The sequence below is a fragment of the Maniola hyperantus genome, chromosome 28 (assembly GCF_902806685.2).
Source record: "Maniola hyperantus chromosome 28, iAphHyp1.2, whole genome shotgun sequence".
Lineage (NCBI taxonomy): Eukaryota > Metazoa > Arthropoda > Insecta > Lepidoptera > Nymphalidae > Maniola > Maniola hyperantus.
The window spans coordinates 1864242-1874919 of NC_048563.1; positions in this window are offsets into that span (position 1 = coordinate 1864242).

The following is a 10678-nucleotide window of genomic DNA, read 5'->3' on the forward strand; positions in this document are numbered from 1 at the left end:
AATCCCTTGACTGACTGACTGGTCTAACAACGCACAGCTCAAACTACTGGACGGATCGGGCTGATATTTGTCATGTAGATACTAGATAGCTATTATGACGTAGACATCCACTAAGAAAGGAGTTTTGAAAATTCAACCCCGAAAAGGGTAAAATAGGGGTTTGATATTTGTGTAGTATACGTGGACAAAGTCGCGGGAATAAGCTAGTTAAAAATATGTATCAAATCAAATTTTTGCTTTCAGTGCCTGGTTGCAGTTTTAGCTGCTCCAAGTAAAGGTGAGTTCATTTTAGGGTTCCGTACCCGAAAGGTGCTAATGGGACCCTATTGCTAAGCCTCCCCTGTCCGTTCGCCCGTTCGTCTGTATGTCAGCGGGCTGTAACGATTGGTTCCCAACGAGTCACACTCAAACGTGTCACAGTATGACTCGTTGGGAATTAATCGAATTTTTTCTCTCATCGAGTTACACTGTTACTAGTTGCAACATATTTATTCATTAAAATTCCCAACGAGTCACACTGTTAGTCTAGTGTGACTCGTTGGGAAAAAAACCGTAATAGGCAGAGAGGTGAAAGTGGGTTTTTGACTCCAATTTTTTTATTACTTTATTATATATAAACAAGGATAAAAATAATGACGTAAACTGAAAAAAACTAATTAAATCAAATTTATATAATAAAAAACTATTAAAACTAGTTAAATAATAAAAAAGTTATAAGCATTTAAATATTGATTTAATCATTTTTCAGTCATTATTTTTATCCTTTTTTATAATAAAGTAATAATATTTATCAAATTCAAAAGTAGTAAAATACCCAATTATCACAGAATGTGCATATTTCTATTGCCGCTATAACAACAAATACTTAAGGCGAAATGGGATTGAAGTTGTAAACGAGTGCTCTCTAAGACGCGTTGCGGGCGACTGACGGGGTACGCCGTACGGGAGCGGTAGTCTGGGCCGCCCGTGCTCAAATTAATTGCACGCTTTTTATAAATATTTATATTTAAAATTCTACGTGCTCTGTTACCATAAAATAATACCGCAATCCCTTAGTTCATTAAACGTTGAACGTAAATACGAGATTTTATTGAAATTGGTTTCATATCAATCGAATAAAATTGGTTTTTCTCCTAAAAAAATGCTCATTAGAATTTTAAATATAAATATTTATAAAAAGCGTGCAACAAATTTGCGCTCGGGCAGCATAGACTTTTCCATACATTACGCCTCAATGATGTTTCCGGGAAAGTTTAATTAATGATTCTTTTTCCAACTTTGACAGAGAAAGATTGCAAGGATTCTGAAGAGACGAAAGATGATTGCGAGGAATCTAACGACAAGGAGGACTGCAAAGATCCGAAACACAAGAAAAAAATCATTGATGATGAGTGCGAGAAACCTAAACACAAGAAAAAAATCGTTGATGATGATTGTGAGGAACCTAAACACAAGAAAAAAATCGTTGATGATGATTGCGAGGAACCTAAACACAAGAAAAAAAATATTGATGATGATTGCGAGGAACTTAAACACACGAAAAAAAAAATTGATGATGATTGCCAGGAACCTAAATGCAAAATAAAGAAGATAAAATATATAAAGAAGAAGCCAAGATGTGGATCAAATGACAATTGTGATAAAGACAAAGGAACAGGTCTTGGATCCGCTGTTACAGGTCTTCTAAGTATTTTTTAAATATATAAAAGCAAAGGCTGACTCACTGACTGATCTATCGACGCACAGCTCAAAGTACTAGACGGATCTGGCTGAAAGGGAAATGCCCATTCTTGGCCAAGGTTCATCCATTAATGTTATGAATACTAAAAAAACTTATTTAATTACTAAAATATTGCTCGTAACGGTTTGTGCGTGACACTCCGGCGTAATTAAAAGACTCAACTGCAATAATTCTTACTGAGAAAACAAATAAACAAAAAGGTTTACAAAAGTTCCTCCGATATCTATGTCCAAAATAGTGCTTGTTTCTTAATCTGTGATCTCAGTACTAATGCCTTTGATTAATTTCATTGATGGATTCACTTTTGCCAAAAACCCTTTGACGAGTGGGCGTTTAATTCACTATACAAATTTCAAACCCCTATTTCACCCCCTTAGGGGATAAACTTTTAAAAATCCTTTCTTAGCGTCATACGTCATAATAACTAATTTCACCCCGATCCGTCCAGTAGTGCAGTTCAACTGTGCATAGGTATAGATCAGTCAGTCACCTTTTCCTTTTATATATTTAAAGATAACTTTCTATTATTTGTATAGTAGGCATGCCTTTGGTTTCATAACAATAAATTGTATATTTTTCAAAAAACATAAGTACTAGTATATCTGCATATTATTTAAATGTACCAATAAATTTATTATAATAATTAATTACAGAATCACTGACTGTCTCTAAGCTAGGTATAGGTACACCTTTATACCTATTATATTTACTACTCAAAATTTCAAACCCATATTTTACCTCTTTAGGGGTTGCATTTTCAAAAATCGTTTCTTAGCGGATGTCTGCGCCGTAATAGCTATTTGAATTCCAATTTTCAGCTTGATTCGTCCAGTAGTTTGAGATGTGCGTTGATAGATGAATTAGTCAGTTAGTCAGTCAGGTTTTCTTTTCATATATTTAAATTTTACTTCTTAGTTCTTGCATCATCGCGCGCCATGTCACCCAAATCTTTCTTTCACCAAAGGTTGGCTGTAAAAGCATTTCTTTAGCAATAAGGCCGCCCATGCACCCTTTGTATATTTTATTCTGTCTTGTATTGTATCTTGTATTTTTTTCCTGTAATGTATCTATGTGTGAAATAAAGATCTTTAAAAATAAATAAAGGGCTTATTGAATATTTTGGCTTACCCAGTAGTCCGCAATTTTACATTTTTTAGGGTTCCGTACCTTAAAAGGAAAAACGGAACCCTTATAGGATCACTTTGTTGTCTGTCTGTCTGTCTGTCTGTCAAGAAACCTATAGGGTACTTCCCGTTGACCTAGAATCATGAAATTTGGCAGGTAGGTAGGTCTTATAGCAGACATTCGGGGAAAAATCTGAAAACCCTGAATTTGTGGTTACATCACACACAAAAAATTAAATTGTGGTAATGAACTAATAATTACTATTTTCAATTTTCGAAGTAAGGTAACTATGTCAAGTGGAGTATCATATGAAAGGTCTTCACCTGTGCAGTCTAAAACAGATTTTTATTTATTTTTATGCATCATAGTTTTTGAATTATCGTGCAAAATGTCGAAAAAATACGACTGTAGTACGGAACCCTCGTTGCGCGAGTCCTTCCTCCAAATCCTGAAACACTATTTCTTCATTTGTGACAATTTTCATGCAAATAACTTCAAAAATGACGGACTTTCATACAAACTTCCATCCCCCCCTTAACCCACTTAAAGGCGGAATTTCGAAAAATCCTTTCTTAGTCGATACTCACCCTTTACAAAGAATAGACCCTCCAAATTTCATGTCTCTAGGACCAGCGGTTTAGGCTGTGCGTTGATATATATGTCAGTCAGTCAGTCAATCAGTCAGTCAGGACTTTGAATTTTATATAAGTAATAATATAGATTTAATTTAATCTATTTTAGTTTTAATTTAATGTTTTTTTTTTAGATTTAAATTTATTAATAGTTTATTTGTTAACCATTTAAAAGTGCATTAAAATATTAATATTAAAATAATATATCACATTATAAGGATCAGTGATATACAACTCTCAGTGTTTTCCATCTTAAGTACCAAACATAATATAGATTGATATATATGTCAGTCAGTCAGTCAGTCAGTCAGGACTTTGAATTTTATATATATAGATAGACGATAGATGAATCGCTGAATGTGTTGCTGATCGCAAATCTCGAGAACAGCCGAACCGATTTCGCTAATTCTTTTTTTATAATATTCCTTGAAGTACGGTGATGGTTCTTACGGAGAGAAAAATTTAAAAAATTTGAATCGAGTGTTAGGCGGAACGAAGTTCGCCAGGGCAGCTAGTTTTCAAATAGTTTTTCATTATACTTATACAAATTTCTAGAATTATTAAAAATTATTAGAATGTACTGTGTATGTAGTCTAATTTATCTAAATATATAAAAGGAAAAGGTGACTGACTGACTGACTGACTGACTGACTGACTGATCTATTAACGCACAGCTCAAACTACTGGATGGATCGGGCTGAAATTTGGCATGCAGATAGCTATTATGACGTAGGCATCCGCTAAGAAAGGATTTTTGAAAATTCAACTCCTAAGGGGGTAAAATAGGGGTTTGAAATTTGTGTAGTCCACGCGGACGAAGTCGCAAGCATAAGCTAGCATATAATATACCTAGGGCCATTTTCGGCTGCCGCACCAACCCGTGCTTTCGGGATTCCTTTCGTCAAAGGTTGCCTGGAAGAGATCGCTTAAGCGATAAGGCCGCCTTTGCATGCTACAGCTATTAGATTAAGATCCTGTCTTCTGTTTTTTCAATGTTTACTTTGTGTTGTTTGCAATAAAGTGTAAATAATAAAAATAAAAATAAATCGGATTTGTAATACCTAATATGTAGTTCCGTTTAAATATTACTTGTATAAGAATATAATCTCTCTTCTGTATTTTGATAGAGTTTTATTATTTTTATTATTATAATATATACCTTCAATACTTAATAATGTATTTTATTACCTACTATTGGGTATAGGTATTATGCATTAAAGAAATATGATTTTAAAAAGTTCTTTTATTTACCTTCTTCTTCTTGATCAACCCATCGCCGGCTCACTACAAAGCACGGGTCTCAGAGTGAGAAGGGTTTTGGCCATATAGTTTACCACGCTGGCCATGTGCGAATTGGTAGACTTCACACACCTTTGAGAACATTATGGAAAACTCTTAGGCATGCAGTTTTCCTCACGATGTTTTCCTTCACCGTTAAAGCAAGTGATATTAATTACCTACTTAAATGCACATAATTCCGAAAAGTTAGATGTGCGTGCCCCGTATCGAACCCCGACCTCCGATTAGAAGGCGGACATCCTAACCACTAGGCTATCACAGCTTGCTATTAGAAAGTGGACTAACATTGAACCAAAAGCTTAATTAGCTATAATCCGCTGAAACAGGTCGAATCTGCATGGTGCAACATGCGGTATATGACATGCAACGCCCGCCCTCCCACTGCTAAACATGCAGGGAAAAGCAGCCACCAGGCAAGCAATACGCACCACCACCACGCAATCCCAAAATACACTACGCACGTTTCGCCCCGACACCGGAGCATCCTCAGGAGATGTAGACCTTACAATCCACAATTGTGTCGGGGTGTGTGTGTGTGAGCTTAATAAAATATGTCACAAGTACTCCTAAGTGCAAAAATATTTACTACAAAACTTCTTTACAGACACTTCAAAACTGACAGACATTCATACAAAATTTAAACCCCTATTTCACACCCTTAGGGGTTGAATTTTCAAAAATCCGTTCTTAGCGGACGTCTACGTCATAATAGCTATCTGCATGCCGAATTTCAGCCTGATCCTTCCAGTAGTTGAAGCTGTGCGTTGATAGATCAGTCAGTCACCTTTTCATCTAAATATATAAAAGGAAAAGGTGACTGACTGATCTATCAACGTACAGCTCAAACTACTGGACGGATCGGGCTAAAATTTGGCATGCAGGTAGCTATTATGACGTAGGCATCCACTAAGAAAGGATTTTTGAAAATTCAACCCCTAAAGGGGTGAAATAGGGGTTTGAAAATTGTGTAGTCCACGCGGACGAAGTCGCGAGCATAAGCTAGTTTTATATATTTAGATTAAGCTTTTGGTTCATTCTAAATGCCAAACCTATAGTCCGTGACTGTTTGAGATGGCAATCGGGGTATGAGGCGGGGGGACGCCCCGCACACCCACACGTCACTATTCCTATTTCAAGTTGAAATTTTCAACCTCATTTTTTTCCCTCACCTCTCTACCACCGTACCGCAAGACACCAGGCGAGTTTCCACCCCTATGTCGTCAACATTCCATCTTCGCGTACGAAACGCTTTGCGTCATCATTCCTTATACGCATGGCTAGGGTCTGGAATACTCTTCCTAGATCAGTGTTTCCTGTCAATTATAATCCGGGTATCTTTAAAACAAGAGTGAATAGGAACCTTCTAGGCAAACGCGTCCCATCTTAGGCCGATGCATCTCTTCCCATCAGGTGTGATCGTCGTCAAGCGGGCGCCTATAATGAATAAAAAAAACCTGTCGCGTTCCTCGTATCATCATCATCATGATCAACCCATCGTCGGCTCACTACAGAGCACGGGTCTCCTCTCAGAGTGAGAAGGGTTTTGGCCATAGTCTACCACGCTGGCCATGTGCGGATTATCGAGATTATCGAGAACTCTCAGGTATGCAGGTTTCCTCACGATGTTTTCCTTCACCGTCAAAGCAAGTGATATTTAATTACTTTAAACGCACATAACTCCGAAAAGTTAGAGGTGTGTGCCCGGGATCGAACCCCCGACCTCTGATTTTTTTAAAAATAGATATAGCGAGCAAGCGAGCAGGCGGGTCACCTGATGTTAAGTGATTACCGCCGCCCATGAACATTTGCAGCACCAGAGGAGCCGCCGATGCGTTGCCGGCCTTTTAGGAATTTGTTGGTCCGCCCCTTGAATAACCCCATGTTATAATCTAGTGGGAACACCGCCGATGGGAGCCGATGGGAGAAGGCGGACGTCCTAACCACTAGGCTATCACAGCCTTTTTTTGTACCTAGTATAGATAAAAGATATCACTGACTTACTATAGGTACAATAGAAGGCAAGTCAATGATTTGTATGAATAAGGCAGGTTTGATTATAAATAGGCTTCTCTATTTACTCAGTTTATGTTATTTATAATAGTTTATAGGGTTCCGTACGTGATTATAACACATTTTACTTTTTATTAATGCTATAACCACAAATTCACGGTTTTCAGATTTTCCCCTTATGTGTGCTATAAGACCTGCCTACTTACCAAACATAATTCTAGGTCAACGAGAAGTACCCTGTAGGATTCTTGACAGACAGACAGACAGATAGACAACAAATTGATCCTGTAAGGGTTCCGTTTTTCCTTTTGAGGTACGGAACCCTAAAAACCAAGATGGCTAATTTCAAAATAGCCGCCTTGCAAATTTAAAAAAATTGAAAAGATGTCTTGTACGATGGTACGGAACACTTCGTGAACGAGTACGATTCGCACTTGACTGGTTTTCAGGGTTCCGCACGCGTAGCCCTTTCCGATTGCCATTTCAACCTGTCGCGTACCTACTATAGATAAAAAGATATCATTGACTTACTACAGGTACAATAGAAGACATGTCAATGATTTGTATGAATGCCTCAGCTTTGGTTGTAAATAGCTTTTTCTATTTACTCAGTTTATGTTATTTATAATTTATAGGGTTCCGTACGTGAGGGTGCCAACAGGACCTTATTACTAAGCTTCCGCTGTCTGTCCGTCTGTCTGTCAGCGGGCTGTATCTCGTGAACCGTAATAGGTAGAGAGTTAAATTTCTTACAGAATGTGTGTATTGCCACTATATCACACAATAAATAATAAAATAGTAAAAATGAGTGCCATAAAAATTAAAAAAAATTAAAAGACGTGTTACTTCTTGTAGAAGCTGTGACAGTCTAGGGGTTAGGACGTCCGCCTTCTAATCGGAGGTCGGGGGTTCGATACCGGGCGTGCCCGGTATCGAACCCCCGACCCGACCTCTAACTTTTCGGAGTTATATCCGTTTTAAATAATTAAATATCACTTGCTTTAACGGTGAAGGAAAACATCGTGAGGAAACCTGCATGGCTAAGAGTTCTCCATAATGTTCTCAAAGGTGTGTGAAGTCTACCAATCCGCACATTGCCAGCGTGGTAGACTATGGCCAAAACCCTTCTCACTCTGAGAGGAGACCCGTGCTCTGTAGTGAGGTGGTGATGGGTTGATCATGATGATTTCTTGTACGATGATACGGAACTCTTCGTGTGTGATTCTGGCTCGCCCTTGACCGATTTGTTCAATTGGTTTTTTGATCCTTCTCTAATGATTGAATTAATGAATTTATGCTGTTTATATTTTCTATTTACTCAATTGCATTAAAACAATACCCTTTCAAAGTTTTCAGTATATAAGGGGCGACTGCATTTGGTGTGCATTACAAATAATTCAAACGCTCAAGAAGTCAAGTCAAGTTTCAAGACTCACCATGAGAGCTACAATTGCAGTTTTCGCTGTTTTGGTAAGAAAATTGATTTTAATTAGTATTTATAATATTACTAGCGACCCGCCCCGGCTTCGCATGGGTGCAATGTAGATACTCCGACATTTTGTTCAAATATCGTCATATTTCATCAAACTAATACAAACCAATATTAAACTATACCTATAAACCTTCCTCTTGAATCACTCTATCTATTGGTGAAAATCGCATTAAAATACGTTGCGTGGTTTAAAAGATCTACGCGTTCATACATACACACAGCGGGAAGCGACTTTATTTTATACTATGTAGAGTAGAGGTGTCAAATACAGATTCATGTGTGTATCACAATATTATCACGTGTTACAGACAAATATTTAATAATTATTATTAACGTTACATTATTTTGTTACAAAAAAAAAATTTGCTTGAACCGTGAGGCGCAAGCAGAAAAATGGGTGCTAGCGATTTTCGACCTTATTGACATACGTCAGAAAACAGCATATTAGCAATCTATGAATTATACTGAGCAAGAATATGACAAAAAACAACTTTCTCATAACCGTCAATAAGGTCGAGATTTGCTTGCACCGATTTCACCGTGAGGCGCAAGCAGATAAATGGGTGCAAGCGATTTCCGACCTTATTGACATAGGGAACAACATTTTAACAATCTATGAATGATACCTACTGAACAAGAATATGACAAGAAACAACTTTCTCATAACCGTCAATAAGGTCGAGAACTAGGGTATAGCCTTGTATTTAACGCGATTGATTTAAATTTTAAATTTTACTCTTAATAGGTACCCAATCCATGTCTTCGCGACAGGTCGAAATGGCAATCGGGGAGGGAACGCCCCGCACACCCGCACGGCCCCTGTGCTAACCCAGTGCAGGCGAGCGAGAATGACGTGCGGCTGTGCGGGATGTCACCCCCGCCTCATACCCCGATTGCCATCTCAACCTGTCGCGGACTACTGTACCTACCTATGTATGTAAAAATAAAAACAAGTAGAACGATAAAGCAATGTTAAGTAGGTACCTACAATACAATAGGTAGGTAAGTTTACCCCGTTACCTATAAAAAAATCTTTTTAGTAGGTAACTACTATATTTATTATCATACATTTCTACATATTTATTATCATACGAATTATAATATGATGATGATGATTTCTAAAAAGAACAATACCACTTCACGTACCTAACCTATTACCTATAATACTTATAATGTATGATAATACCTACACTTTGAAAAACATTTTCTCATACGATTTATAAAATGACGCAAGTATTTCCAAAAAGAACAAATCTACTATAATAGGTATTATTAACGCGCGACACAAATCTATCACAACACAAAAATGTACGAAATCTACATTATTTTGCCTAATCTACATTACAATTATTCGCATTAAATATTTATCGACACTCAAGTTCACAAATAAATAAAACTGCATTCAAATGTATTACGAAACAAACAAAATGATAAAAATACTAGCCGCATACTCGTATCATCACAGGCAACATGTAACAGGCCAATACGAAAATTCGATGTAATAATTATTATTCACCGTCGAGTCGCGACGATATTTGTAACAGCTACCTAATATTATTTATTCTAATATCATCGCTCGGTCGCGCCGCGCGCGGCGTATCAAAGATCGAACGACGAGTTATTTTTTAGGAAGGATTTTCTCAAATTTTCACTACTTAGTAGTTAGTACGTACTGTATTTTGTATTCAATTTTGTTTTAATCTAAAAACGAATATCTTGAATACATTTATATATGTAATAAATTTATTAGGTACATTATTTTTTGACACCTCTAATGTAGAGACTAGCTGACCCGGCGAATTTCGTACCGCCTCAGTCGATTCTTTATTTTTTTATTTTTTGAATACTTACGATTTTTTAAATTTTTCTCTCCGTAAGAACCATCCTCGTACTTCAAGGAATATTATAAAAAAAGAGTTAGCGAAATAGGTTCAGCTGTTCTCGAGATTTGCGATCAGCAACACATTCAGCGATTCTTTTGTATAAGACTAGCTTATGCTCGCGACTTCGTGCGCGTGGACTACACAAATTTCAAACCCCTATTTTACCCCCTTAGCTAGGGTTGAATTTTCAAAAATCCTTTCTAAGAGGATGTCTACATCATAAAGGGCCCAGTACACAATGGCGTATGTTGGGCCATGCTTCGCAATGCACAAATGTGGGCCACGATCACTTGGTGTTCACACATTGGCGCATGGCTCATTGCGGCCTGGCGAGGCACTTGCGATGGACGTGGAAGTAATTACGGCCGCGGCTATCTATATATGTAAAAGGAAAAGGTGACTGACTGACTGACTAACTGATCTATCAACGCACAGCTCAAACTACTGGACGGATCACGCTGAAATTCGGCATGCAGATAGCTATTATAACGTAGGC